Genomic DNA, 15,363 nt, shown 5'->3' on the forward strand with positions numbered 1-15,363 from the left:
ATCCCCAAGTCCTTGATTTTATTAACAGTGTTGAGCAATTGGCCATCAATGTAATAGTTTGATAATATTGGGTAGTGAGTACGGTTAAAGTTAATTACATGACATTTGATTGAATTAAGGTTCATACCGTTAAGTGAACACCATGCAGAGAGGTTATTCAGTTCTGATTGCAATATGGCAGCATCATAATGATTTTTTATAACTTTAAAGCACTTCAAGTCATCAGCAAATAGCAAGGCGTTACAATCGTGAAAACAGTTGGTAATATCATTAATAAATGAATGGTGGGCTACAACAATGTTGTAAGCGACAGAATTAAGATTATGCAGGAGATGGAAAAAACTTATTGACAAGTCATTTATGACAATACGGATACCAATATTGCGGTACGAAAAACTCGGGGAAGGTAAAATGTTTTTAGCCTGATGCTCGCATTGGTCATTGGATATACAATAATATTACATTAAAACCTCACTTTGACCCAATCTGTCGCTTACAACGTTGTTGTAGCCCACCATTCAAATATATTAAAGAGTAATGGACCCAAATGGGACCCCTGTGGTACACCTGACTTAACTGGAAAGGTTTGTGAGTAAAAGTGGTTTACTCGAACTTGTTGAAATCTTTCGGTTAAATAACTCTGTAACCACTTCAACAAAGGTCCACTTATGCCATAGGAGCTAAGCTTTTGAATCAGGAGTTCATGATTTACTCTGTCAAAGGCCTTGGAAAAGTCAGTATAAAATGAATCAACTTGAAGTCCCAAGTCCCAACTCCAAGGCTTCAGACAGAAAATCAACATAGGTCAACAAACTCAGTTCAGCAGACTTACCTGTAGTAAAACCAAATTGCTGAGAGTTTAGGATCCCGGAGCTATCGAAGGTGAGGAAATCAGTTATAATACTTTCAAAAACCTTTGGTATAACACTAAGAATAGATATAGGGCAGTAATTACTAATATTAGATTTATTACCAGATTTATATATTGGTGTGACATAAGAAAGTTTCCAAAAGTCTGGAAACTGACCTACATCCAAAGATTTATTAAATATATGAAACAAAGGTCGCGATAGTACAAAACTGAATTCCTTAAGAAAATTAGGTGGTATACTACATTCGCTCTCGCGAGATTTTTTTTGACACTGACGTTAGTAATTTCTTTTTTGAAAAATTCAGTTGTCAGAAGTGACTGGAAATTACTACAAAACCAACGCACCTGCTCATATCCAATATTATTAATAGTAAACAGACATAAAAATAACATAAACCTTATGCCAATCAATATTTATTTATTTAAACCATTATAATGTATTGATAGCAAATGAGAAAATTATGTATTGTACAAAATAAAAATATTTTGTAGAAATAAACTTCACAAAATTTTATGAGATTAGTAGACACTCCCACTATTTCTAATAATTCTTCTTTTTTTAATGAAAGATTAAGTTGATTTGAGTTGATTTTAGCAGTTAATAGTGTGAGGTAGGAATTTTTGTGTTGTACGTTTCCTATTCCGAATGTCTCAAAAAAATCTCGCGAGAGCGAATGTAGTATATACCATCAGGCCCAGGACCCTTGTTGACACTTAATGATAAAAGCTTTTCGTAAATTTTGGAAATCTGGATACGATATGATGAGATATTGAGTTAAGACTGAATATGGTCAACATTGCAATTTAAAGTAATATCACTATAAACTGATGAAAAGTGATCTGCAAATAAGTTGGCAATATCATTGCCACATGAAGCTACAGAGTCATTCAGGGTCATTGAGTCAGGTATACAATTGTTTTCACTCTTGCTACCTACAAATTTCCAAAAATGCCTTGCGTTATTTTGTATAGAAAATTCGGTGAAACGTATGTAATTGTCATAACAGCATTTAGATAGATTTTTACAATTTGTTCTCAGATGACAAAAATCAGCATAGCTTTCAGGAGTCTTTAAGGTTTTATAAATTTTATGAGCTTTTATTTTTTCCTTTAACAATTGCTTAAGCTCAGAAGAATACCAACAAGGAAATTTCTTAGTACTAAAATATTTAACTGGAGTGACATGTTCAATGAGAGAGTAAAGAATGTCATAAAACATGTCGGAAAGATCTCTACCACAAAACAGGTTATCCCATTCTATATATTCTAGACATTGGTGAATTGCTGGAAAGTTTGCATTACGGAAATCATAATAATATTCGTTACCAGAAATTGACCTATCAAAAACATTAAGCTGCAATGATGTTAACAGAGGAGGATGATGAGAGTCAGGTGAAACCAGAGCATCGTCAGCTTCAGAAATGACAAGCTCTTCTGGGGCCAGGATAAGATCCAGAATAACACCCCTGCTATTAAATATAAAATTACATTGAAAAAGATTATGATAAGCACACATATTTGAAACAACCTCAATGCCATCAACTACAGCTAGAGGTGATGAAGTTTGTGAGGTTGCAGAAGAGCAATAATCTTCAACTCTCCACCTAGCTGAGGGGAGATTATAGTCACCAAATAAGTGAAATTTCAGGGATGAAAACTGTTCACTTAGAAGCATCAGTTGGTCAGCATGAACTTGATAGGTGTAGGCTGGAGATTGAGGTGGAATGTATAGAGCTCCCAGAATAAGTTTGCCGTGGAACCGTACAAACAGCTGTTCAATAGAAGGATCAGATTGGATTCGTAATGATGAATATTTCTTTAAAATAGCTATTAATACTCCACCCCCTCTAAGAGATGAACTAGAGGCAGGTGTACGATCCTATCTATAGATATTGTAATTGACAAGACCAATTTCAGCATCAGCAATGTCCCTATTGAGCCAAGTTTCTGTTAGAATAATATCATAGGTACAATTAAAAACATTGAGGCTTAATTCAGTAAGTTTTGTTCTGAGACCCCAGACATTTTGGTAATAGACTGTAAACTTGCCCAAGTCAGTAGAGTTTAAAGGTTTTTTTGAATGATTTTAGGAATGTTATTGAAATACTTAATCGTGAGATTAACCTCTCCAGCATTTTGTCTCTCTGAAAGCTCGGACCTAAGACTATCTAAAAGCTTTCTTTGGTTAGGGGTTTGATCTAAAATAAAATATATCTTTTTTTCACGACTAACTGTTTGTTTGTTTTTAATAACATGAAGAGCATCACTTGCTGAAGAAAAAATTACTTTAATGGGACGATGTCCATTCTTGTTCACATTTCCAAAGCGTAAGATTTTGACTTCATTTGTGTTGATGGAGGCTTGGGCCTTTGATAAAATAGATTTTACTTGAGAAGCATCTTCAGAAGTGTTACTTAATTCAGGAAGATTAAAAATGAGGATGTTTTTAGATCTTTTTTCCTGTTCATGAAGCTCGTTTACCACATCATCAACAGAAAATGAATTAGCACCTTTTTCAGCCTTAAGTTTTAACCTGTCCTGTTTCAAAGCACTAAGTTCATTTTTAAAATTGTCAATTTCCCTAATAAGTTTGGGTACACTTTTAAAAGATAAACGACAATCAGCACAAAAATATATTAAGGTTCTTTTTTGGATAACAACAGCACGTAGTTCAGAGGCGCATAAACCAGTACAGTGTTCAGACTGGTGGACAGTAACATGGCAGCTATCACATGCGACAAACTTGTCAAGAAGATCATCATTACAACTGGAACATTTGCTAACCATTTTAAAGTTGAATTGGAGATATTAAGTTCACTAATGAAGCAAAATCAAATTAACACCTGGCCTATAATGAGTAAAGGTTCTGCTTGCTTAAATTAAATCCATATACAAGCCAAACTCATTAACTGGCCTATCTTCAAATTACCTTATCAGAACTAAATTTTTGTAGAATTAAAATTTTTAGTATTTTATTTTTAGCAGTACAGTAGACGCCCTCTTAACCGAGCACGACGGGACCTGCCCATAGGGCGGATAATCAAAAAGTCGGTTAAACCGAAAATCTTTAAAACCACCCTCAGAAAGACATTACATATGTAACTCTATTAAAAATATATATATTTTATGATCTATAAACAAAAAAGTAGTATGTACATATAGTCTGTCCGCTACAACTTTTCCAATGGGTCACGATTCATTTTCAAATAAATTAAGTCAAAACATAAAGTGAAACGAACGTCGATGTGTATATACATATGTAATTAACAATATCACTCACAAGACAAATTATGAAACTTGTATGACCTCTAATCTAAAAATAGTATCATCCAAAAAGGAGTAGGGTCGGTCGGTTAAGCCGACGGTCGGTTAAAGGGAGGTCGGTTAAGAGGGCGTCTACTGTATATTGCAAATTACACAAATACCTCAAAAATAGGACAAAAACGGATACAGCCACTGTATAACTCACAACTTTGTCCACAAAATGATATTATTTTCAAAATAAAAGACTGACTTTAAACTATGAAATTCAAAGAATTTTAGGAGCAGATGTGTGCAGAATTGTGACACTATATGTATTTTGCAAAGTAGAATAGGGAAAATGCAATGTCTATAGACGTTGTGTCACACTAATCGAAATTAGACGTCTATAGATGTTCTGTCCGTCAAAGTGTTAATAATAAAATAGTAAAGTAATAAAGTAGAATGGTTTAAAATTAAATATTTACATATACGCAATAAAAATGCGAAAAATTTGAGATATTTTATACCATGTTTTTTTCAAAGTGATAGAATATTGTTATTGTAAAATTTATAATTTCCAATCTAAATTATGTAAACTTTGAGTTGATATTTTGTTTAAATATACCATAACTAATTTTCTCCTAGCTATATTGCAAATAACTCTAAACATACAACCTTTTAATAGTAAAACGGGAAAAATAATTAACACGGAGAGTGTAAAATGATTGTTAGGCGAGTTACAACATTTTTCTATGAATACTCATATTTAATCTCAAGATTTCCAATAGTTAATAAAATTACAAAACATGCATCTCACAGCAATCCTTTATTATGTTATAAATATCATATCACATTAGTGTAAAAGAGTCTAATCATTTCGCTACAAATTTTTAAAAATTCATGGTTTTGTTTTTTTTTGCCTATCCTGTAAAATCGCTAAAAATGAGTTACAATCTTGTTCGATGGGGGTGTCAATATATGAGATATAATTAGTGTGACCAACTCCAATTCAGTCGAATCCGGGACAATGCAGAAAAAAATACCTAAAATCCGGGACTTTTGAATGAAAATCGGGCCATTTGTTATTTTTTTAAATATAGGACTCTAATATCATCATTTTATTGGTTATTTAACATTTTTATGTTGACAATGATATTTTTGATGGGCCTAATCAAATGATACGCCCAAACACCTTCCCGAGCTGCTGTCTCTAAATCAATGCTCGATGAAGCTGTTGGCTTGAAAAATTAAGTCAATTTTATGCTGCTGGACGCGGAGCAGATACCTCTTCGGTGTTTTTCACTTTTGATGTGACTTAGTATATCCGCTCTACCACTGTGGGCGATTGAAAATTCCGATCCACAAGTATCACACTTCATGTCACTGTTAGAGTTACTTTTTTTCTTTCAAAAATAGAAATTCTTCTTCCAATGTTTTATTGAAAGTGTTTTTCTGTTTTTACTTTCTTGTGTTGGTTCCATATTCATATTAACAATAATAATATATTGGAATGAAAAAGTCAGGTCAAAAACAATAATTCCGAGATGGTCACTAATCGATTTTCGGATTCAAACTGATTACTGTACTGACAATAAAATAAATATTTATATAAAAAAAATCATATTGCAACGCAGCAGTTTTGAATTTGGCTCAAAGCATGCAACGGTTTGGAAATTAATCATATTTCGCGAACGAACCCAAGAGGTTTATCTACTTAAAGGGGTTGACCAAACCGAAAAAAAAAAAAAGATGCATCAGCAATCATTTCATTACATCGTTCGATGCGGCATGCGTGCCTAGGCATGATTAATTGTGACATGAATTATTATTGTTTTTGAATGGTCTTTTCGGAAGACGATAACTAAAAGACACAAATAAAAAAAATTCCACAGTTTTCGTTTTCTTTCATAGAACTATTAAAATTTATACCACGATAAATTTTTTTTTTTCGTCTCAACAATTTAATTTGATGTAAATTCTTAGAATAAAAACGAAAATATAGATTTTTATCAAAAAGTTGAAAATTCGGATGGCCCGGAAGCCTTCTCCGGGACGCAACTTCGTAATTCGGGCCATGTCCCGGATTTTTCAGGCTAGTTGGTCACACTAGATACAATGTATATATTATAGTATAGCTCCTCATGCATTACAAGCTTAAAGGACTATAAAATAGGTATTTCAAAAAGAAATATACACATTTGGATACAAACTAATAAGACCAACCTAATAAGACAAAAATGTGGTGCCAAATTAACAAAATATGTAATTAGTAGACTTGTGCAAATATGCAAATTGCATATTTTGCATATTATGCATAAAATATGCAAAAATGTCAAATTTTGCATATTTCTATAAAAGTGTGCATAAAGTGCATATAACTTGAAATTTTAGGTGTATAGATATTTATCAAATAAATCAAGAGCTTGGAAATCCGAATATTTAATTTTGTTTCAATATCTCTAGATACTTATTGTAGTTTTGTCCTTGAATAAGGGTTCCAAAATCTGCTAGTTTATATCTCTAGGTAAAAACTTTTATTGGGATGGTCAGTTTTAGAAATCAATTATGTTGTAAAATTGGAACCGGTAACACCTGTCTTTGTAATAATATTGTGAATTGCAATTTCAACTACCGAAAATAAACACTGCTTCAAACATGGATAAAACCTACATATAGGGATAAGGAGTTTACTGCTCAATTTGTGGTAAAACTGGAAGAACTACATAATTGTGTATTATATTATTTTATACGAGAATATTTTCTAATATGTGCTGACACAAGGCAAGTTCGCAATAAATCGATATATTTCTTATTTTCTCAGGCATTTTTTTAATTTCTTGTGATGAAAAAGTAGGATCTAAAAAATTAAAAGCATTCAATAAAGTACTGAAAAGTCGCTTAATATTGTTTTCTCGTACAATAACCTTTAGTTGTGTGCTTAGATTTAGGCTCGTAGTATTTTTTCTTAGATAAACAAACAAAAACCAAGAATCTCCTGTACATATTTGGGGGACCTTTGTGCTTTCACAGCGTATTATCTTGATATTTTCAAGATTTCTGATTTTAATTGCAATGAATAGTTATTTTCCTAACAAGTGCAGAAAGTCATTCTTTTCCGAACACGACTGCAGTTTGCCGAACGACGCGAAGCGGGAGTTCGGTAAGCAGTCGAGTGCGGAAAAGAGACTTTCTGCAAGAGTTAAAAACAATATTTTTTCTAAGAGTCTTTAAAAAATTACCAAATCTTAATCAATTAATTTAATTAATATGAAAATACATACACAAATTAATTGTCTGTTACTGTCTACCGATTTGACTTTCGAATATTATGTCAAAATAATTTTATTTCATCAAATTGTCGAGTTAATTTCATTAAAACAGGAACACAATAAGATATATTTGAAATAAATTAGTAAATAATAACTAAATATTAGTTTATTGCATATATTATAATTACTTTAAGGCCATATTAACATATCTAAATTAACACCCGTGCGGAAAAGTAAAAACCGCGTGAGGAAAAGTAACACGCGTGCAGAAAAGTAACACCCATGCGGAAAATTGAAACTTTCTAAACTAAAATGCGTGCGCGAAAGTAGACATTTTTGCACGCCCGTAGAAAAAATAGTTACCAGGTCCTTTCTGAAGTACCTACTTAGTTCAAGTAGGTACTAGGTGGGAAACTCTTCCGTGAGTCCGTTCCAAGATTACCATAAATTTGAAAAATGCCCCAGTAACATCGGTTGATGTAGAAAGAAGTTTTTTCATTTAAAAAATATATTGTAATATGTACCTACTCAGAAGCCATAAGTTTTTGTTAAAAATTTTTAAACAGCATTTAATCATTTAGTGTTAGCACAATTCGAAGTAATATCATTTATTTGTTAAAATAGTTAAATACCTAAGCTTAGTTTGCAAAATAAATAAAAAATATTAATTACTATAAATTATGAAGATATTTTAAATATGTTTGTAAATAAAACGGATAGGTAATTCTTTCTGAGTTGTTTAAATATATGTACTTATATTTTTTTATTTTTATATGCATATTTTCTAGATAAACATGCATATTTTTGTATAAAATACTGCATATTTATGCGCATATATCATATGTTTTTATTAGCATATTTGCCAAGTCTAGTAATTAGATAAGAGAACTATTAGGACAACTAGCAAAGACAACAGATCAAACCATATTTCAAAAGATAAAAACATTCGCAAATTCTATTAATAATGGAATTAATAATTCTATTAATAATGGGAAGTAGCTAAAGAGAAAAGCAAAAATCTAAAACAAGAATATCAGATCCAGTAAAAAAATACTATAGGTAGGTATATAAGAGGAAATAAAAACAATGTAACAAATTTGTACCCAGTAAGATAAACTCAAAAGCAGCCAAAGTACGAAAATTGAATTTTTTAAGTTTTTTGGGTTATGATTGAAAATTATTCTCTGAAATCTTCTCTTTCCAACGATATATTATAAATATATCGTTTCCAACGATACATTATAGTATAAAATATCCATGGTTACAAAACTATGTTTTCTGAACATCTGCACTCAACTTACCGTGTAACGGTAGCTTTATAGCCTATTAGAGTGTTTTATGTTTTTGTGATTTCCCGAATACTAGGTTTTTAACTTTTGATGTCAGATATCTTTTGTTCCTGAGACAATAGAAGGTCTAAATTTTTACAGTAATTGTAGATAGATAATATCTAGTCCGGTGTAAATTTTTATTGAAAAATGTACAAAAAAAAGTAAAATAAAAAATAAAATCTAAACTTTTTTGGTTTTTTTTTTGTAAGAGTAGGTATTTTAAAAAATTTTGTTGTTGTTTGTTTGGGTTTATATGACTGCGGACATTAAATCCATTCGCCAAATTAAAAAATTTTAAAATAAATGTTTCTTTCACTCTTTACAAAAATCTACGCGGGACTAAACAATACATGTAGTTTCAAAATAAAACAAAAATTAGGTCTCTAAGTGCTTTGATTACAGAGCTATATATGACATAATGTTAACATTGTCGTTAAATGGGACTTTGTGTGCCCTTAATATAACAAGATGAACTTAATAGTAGCAAGCAGGAATATACATTAAAATATATCACATATTATGGAAAGAACAGGAAGTTTGATGTGGATTATTATGAAAAACATATTCCTAATTTACGGAACCAAATACTGGTGGAATTTAATAGCTGATTCAGGTTAACCTATTATTGATATTTGATCTTTATTTCACTAAATAAGAAGCAGAAATAGGTAAAAAGGGCATAGATTTGTAAAAAATCTAAAGAACATATATTAGTAAGTAACCAGCAGATATAAAGCTAAATATTTTTTAGTAGAGTAAGATTAGCTAAGGGCATAATGATAATAATTTTAGAATAAGCCTTTCTAATATCTGCAAATCAGGGCTAAAAAGCAAAATTATTTGTTTTTATTTATTAGTCTTTTAATTTCCTGATTTAAAATATTTTTTTGCTAAAAACCTGGCAACACTGTTTTGTTGGCATGCATGATTTGGGACCGTCACCACGTAAGACAGCACCTTGCAAATTTACAAAAGCAAAAATTTGTAAAAAAAATTCGTGCTTGACATTCTCAGCAAACAAAAAATACAAGAAAATAAATTTTTCTTTAAAAGATTACTTGACGTTGGTGACCTTGAACAAATAATGATGGCGATTTGCACTGTTATGGGTGGGTCAAACTGTCGTTAAAAAAGCGAAATAAAACATTGAATGTAAATAAGACTAAAAAACAGAACTAACACTTACCCAAATATTAACAATAAACTAAAAACTGCCACTTAGAGCACTCACTAACGCACCAGACATCACTTTATAATTCCGTCAGTTCTTTAGTCATTCCCATTACGGTTTTCATGTATATTTTAAGGTTTATTTTTTAATTTCTTTGAAAATATTGATTTTAATTGGTAGAACTTATGTTGCAGATTAATATTTATTATTTTAAAATCCCAGATGTAGCATTGGTCATTAAATAATTGAAGATTTTGAAATTATATCGAGAACTATCCTCAAATGCAGGACGCCATATTCATCTCGCATACAGAAATTTGTTTTCATAAATAGCATGCGTCATAATTCACAGTCGTTCTCCCTCCAAACGGGAAGGTTTCTACTTCTATGATAAAACCGAATTGTATTCAATATTTAAAGTGTACTGTGTACTGAATTATTATTAATAGGTTTGTACAAATACGTCAAAAAACAGATATCCCAGAAGAAACATTTAATAATAAATTGAAAATGAACCATAGAAAATTACAAACTCAAATGAAATGTCTATTTGGTGCCCATTTTATTATTTCACTATTACTCTATAGATGGCAGCGATTGTAAAATGGACAACTAATATCGAGGAATATTGATATAAATTATATAAAAAGTTGCAAATAACTCAACAAGGAGGCATTTTTCGAAAAATTACTAACACAAAAAAGTATTTTTTTCTACGACCGTTTAATAACATGCTTATTATTCACTATTTTTGAATAGATAATAACACTCATGTAGGAAGAGCTAAAGTTCTTATGGAAATCCATTGTTGCCACATCTTCAAATATGAGAAGAGACGTCTATCAATTACTGTCAATTGTCATTGTCTGATGATCTTTGTTTGGTTATGTTATTGACAACTTTTGATAGGATAAGGATATTTTAAACACATTTTAAAAGAAAAAGAACCTTAGTAGTTAGTAGAAAGGAAAGCAATTTTAGATTCCAACCGTATTATTACTTGTGAAATATTATCATCTAGTGGGAAAACCGCAGTGATTGTGCCTTCAAAGGGCAATTTGAAAGGACAACCCCACCAAAAACCATTATAATTGTAAATTGAAATGATTGATATTAAAAATGTTTGTACCTATGTAATTGTACATGTAAAGCTGGAAATTCAGGTAAGTGCAAACATATAATTGATACATTACTATATATTTTTCGATAAGTGATTACATAATGGTTTGATAAAAGAACCATTTCCCTGCAACTTTGTTTATAATTCTTTTTTATTGCTTACAGGCATACATACAGGCTATACAACATAGTCAACAATAAAGTCCTACCAGTCTGCTGATAAATGGGCTACTGATATTGTACTAAATTATGATTTAGCTCTATTTTACTCAAATAATGTTGAAGTAAGCTGCAGTAACTCTGTTGAAATATCTTTAGCTATGCTAAACCAAACTGGAGAAGCATGAAAAAAGCTGACGTGACTGCAAGTAACTATTTATTTACTTATGATAAAAATAAAAGCCTAAGTTGGCCACTTAAAGTCAACCAATTGTATAATTTTAAAATTTAAAGAAAACACTGTACCCTTCCGTGGGAAAAAATTATGAATCAGTTGCTTCAAATATGTATGAAAAAATAACTAATAACTAAATAATAAGTATGACTGGCAGTGTTAATGGAATTGTTTCCAGAAAATGTCTAGAAATAAACTGTCCTCTGGCAGGTAAAACAAAATCTGTGCAATCAATTTTACGTGACCTTAAATATTTATGCATAATTGAGGGAAAACAATATTATGTTAAAGAAAAATCATATGTATTTATGGACAAGTGCAATTGCTACTTACAGGACTACAAATATGTTATTTTGTAGTGTTTTGTCCATTTGATAAGTCCACACTTCTTATTAAAGTACCATTTGATGTAGAATTTATACAAGAAATGTTAAAAATTTTGGTAGGGGTATATTTTTACAATGTATTATCAGTTTTATTCCAATTATATAAGTAAAAAACTTGTTTTAAAAGATTGTTTTATTTCTTATAGGTACTTTTACTTGAAAAGAATATTCACACTTGACTACACTCATATCATCTGTGAATTCAGATAATATATACAGCAGAACCCTGATTATCCGTGCTATGGTTTTCTAATACTGAAGTTGCATTTTTGAGGTTTTATCAAAATAGCGTCACCTTAATTCACTCTACGGAAACTCTGTAAGCCAAGAAGAAGACTCATAATGAAAGATTCATTTTTTCTATTATCTTTTTATGGTAGGTACCATGTATATTAGGGTGGAACGAAAAAAATGATTTTATAATTTCAATGTGTAATAGTGATAGAAAGTTGCCTATAGCCATTGTGAAGCCACTAATAAAATATTTTTCCAAACAAAATATTTTTAGAGGTGCCGCAAAAGGGTTGAAAGTTAGAATTTTTAGTTAAATTTTGCGAATTTTGATGATTTTGGTTTGGTAAAAAATAGCTATTGTAATGTATTAATTCGTATTTTAAATGATAAATACACACTCTAAAACTACTCTTTCAGGATAATTTTAGTTTTAACTTACAACAATCCAATATTTATTTTTACTAAAACTGACAAAGTTTGAACTTGAATTCCACATTTAAAGAAATATTTAATAGAAAATATTTATTTTATTCCTTAATACATTCTGACTATATCAGAAGAGCACATTTCAATAGTAGAGGAACCTGGATCAACCTTGCTAGGGTATAATATAACTTCTGCCTCCGGAACAGGTGAAGCTATAAAAGATAATGGAGCATTTTCAAGAGGACAATCTTTTGAACATTTCCAATATAAAAGCTGTCGGATTTGATGGAACTGCCACTTACACCGGTATTAACAATGGTGTAATTGCTTTTATAGAAAAAAAAACCTAAATAAGCCGCTGAAGTGGCCGATTTGTTTGTTCTATACCAATTAATAATTGCCTTTGAATCATTTGTTTTGCACATGCATTGGATGGAAAAACTAAAGACATTAATAAATTTGGAGGGCTTTTAGGCAAAGAACTTGAAATCTGTAACCAGCTTTATGTGGTTAATTTCGTTCCCATATAAAACAACCTCAATACTCTAGAGATTACGGATGATCTAAGCACAAATAAAAAATATTTACTTGAAATGTGCAAAGCAATCTCCAGTGGTGTATGTCCTTCTGACCTTTCTTTAAAAACCCATGGGAAATTAGCACATTCACGATGTCTTACTTTGGCCAATCGCCTTCTTCGGTTATATGATGCAACAGAGAATCCTTCAAATAATCTGAAAACTGTAACTATGTATGTGATGAAGGTGTATGTCCCAGTCTGGTTTCATATCAAACTGAAACCATTTTGTGTAAATGGATCAAAACATCTATGGAGACTCGTCAACTTTTCACGTTATCTTTGTGAGGAACATCTCCAAATAATTTGATCCAGTAATTTAAAGGAATGTGATGAGAGAAAACATATAAGGGAGCTAGATCTGCAGCGACTTTTGAAGCCAAGATCGAAACTCATAAATGTTGTAAGGAAATTTGTTGTCCCGAAGCTTAACTTTAATGCCAATGACTTACATTGATATAGATATAATTAACTGGACGGAAGAATAAAATTACTTAGCCTCCTATGACAAAACATAGAACTGGCGAGGACTTAAAAAATATATAAGTGAAGCAAGAGACCCTAGTTGTCAGGTACAGTGTGTGGATTTTCCGTGTATTCCCTGTCATACACAGGCAGTGAAAAGGGCTATAAAGCTCGTGACTGTCATCTATTAGTGTCTGTGGTCTTGAAGCAAAAATGGCTTTGTTAGGGCAAATATTTCTTCCCAAAAATCATGCCCAAATTTGAGACAAAAAACCATTTTGTTTAAGTATCAAAATGAATATTGTAACTAAAGAAATCTGATAGCAATGTGTGTACATATTGGGACCGTGCAAGTTCGGCAAAGCGACCCCTATTTCTACGCTCTATACTAAAATTCGCACTTTTAATTATATTGGCCAATTATATTAGTCCTGGTTACTGGATAATTGTCAAGGCCATAGTCCAAAAAAATAATAAGAAAAAATAAGATTCAGGTTATGTTATGAAAACGTCAACAATTGTATGTAGGAAATAAAATTAGTTATTAAAATGCAGTACTGCAAGCAAAATAAAATTAATTAAATTTACCTTTATATAATAATTGCATATCATATCAATATTGTGGAGCAATATATAATTTTTCTGCTTCACTGACAGAAGGTATGAAATATACGTCAATTTGACAATTTCAATTGACAATATAAATTATTTAAGATAGTTGCAATATTTCCCCGCGACTCGCGCAGCGTCGTTTCTCGTTTCCCCTTCCAAGTACTTGCACACCGCGAATAGCAATGATATCAATGTTAACTGTTATTAGAAACAATATTTGACTAAGAAATGTTAGCTACGTCATCAGGTTAAATATATAAAATATTTGAAATTTTCTGTATTTTTGGTTAAAAACCTATCTTTTCAAAGCTCTTGCGGCACCTCAAGATGTAAACCTAGAACAAAAATATTTTGTAGTTTTATTATAGACATGATAAGACAACTTTCGAGTGCTATTAGAAAGTTCCATGAAAGAAAAAAAAATTTTTCCTATCCTTTCGTTCCACCCTAATGTATATACGTATATATGTATTATATTATTATATAAGAAATAAATTTCAATTATCCATGCCACATCTGACCCCGAGGAACACGGACAATCAGGGTTCTACTGTACACATAAATTAATTTTTATCATTACTAAGTATGGTTATAAAAAGATTAACAATACCTCAAATAATATTTATATCAGTTCATATAAGGAAACTATTTAATAGGAATAAAGTAACTTGTACTTTGATTTTTAAAGATTTTAGCCATTTTATAGTTCTTTCAATGTTTACACTTGCTGAAGCAAGTCTTATTAATTCAATTTTCTTCTCAATGCATTCATTTTTTATAAAAAAATCTATCTACCATTATAGCATCCTCATTTGGTGTCAATATGATTTTTGTTGTTCATTTGAACAAACACCTGTCCAGCAGAAACATCTGATGGAATAAAACTTGTTTCACAGCTATTAACACACCACCTCCACTGTCGAAATTAATGGATTCTTGTGTCAGGTCTTGTGTGTAGATATCGTAATTAAATAAACCAATTTCAGCATCTCTAGATGCTGTAGATATCGTAATTAAATAAACCAATTTCAGCATCGCTTGTATCAGGTGTTAACCATGTTTCAGTAAATATGATCACATCAAAGTAGCTGTTATGCTGGCCACTCACTTACGGATAACGAAGAGGATATGGCATGCAGGCCAAGACTGAAGGCCGTTATCGAAAACCGACACACACTAGAATCAGTTCGTTATCTGACGACCTTTTTCTTCAGGTAAAGATCTGTAGGGAATCGTAACTCTTGCCACACACAGTGCAATTATCG

At 31.2% G+C, this 15,363-nt stretch overlaps 1 protein-coding gene and 1 long non-coding RNA gene across 4 annotated transcripts in view; one reads left to right on the plus strand and one right to left on the minus strand.

Moving 5' to 3' along the window:
- LOC114338480 (cyclin-dependent kinase 12) overlaps positions 1–10,192 on the minus strand; it is a 324,741-nt gene extending 314,549 nt beyond the window's left edge. For 2 of the 3 annotated variants that reach the window (XM_050643999.1, XM_050643998.1), the window contains exon 1: positions 9,901–10,187. The gene's annotated coding sequence lies outside the window, so the exon portion shown is untranslated. Of the gene's footprint in view, positions 1–9,900 lie in introns of all 3 variants that reach the window. The other variant, XM_050643997.1, reaches the window with a different exon arrangement.
- A 128-nt stretch (positions 10,193–10,320) lies between these two features.
- On the plus strand, positions 10,321–11,910 carry LOC126880219 (uncharacterized). Its single transcript, XR_007696494.1, has 2 exons — positions 10,321–11,048; positions 11,170–11,910. It is a non-coding gene; the product is annotated as an uncharacterized LOC126880219 (long non-coding RNA).
- Positions 11,911–15,363: the final 3,453 nt, after the last annotated feature.

This window comes from Diabrotica virgifera, chromosome 2 (genome assembly GCF_917563875.1).
Source record: "Diabrotica virgifera virgifera chromosome 2, PGI_DIABVI_V3a".
NCBI lineage: Eukaryota > Metazoa > Arthropoda > Insecta > Coleoptera > Chrysomelidae > Diabrotica > Diabrotica virgifera.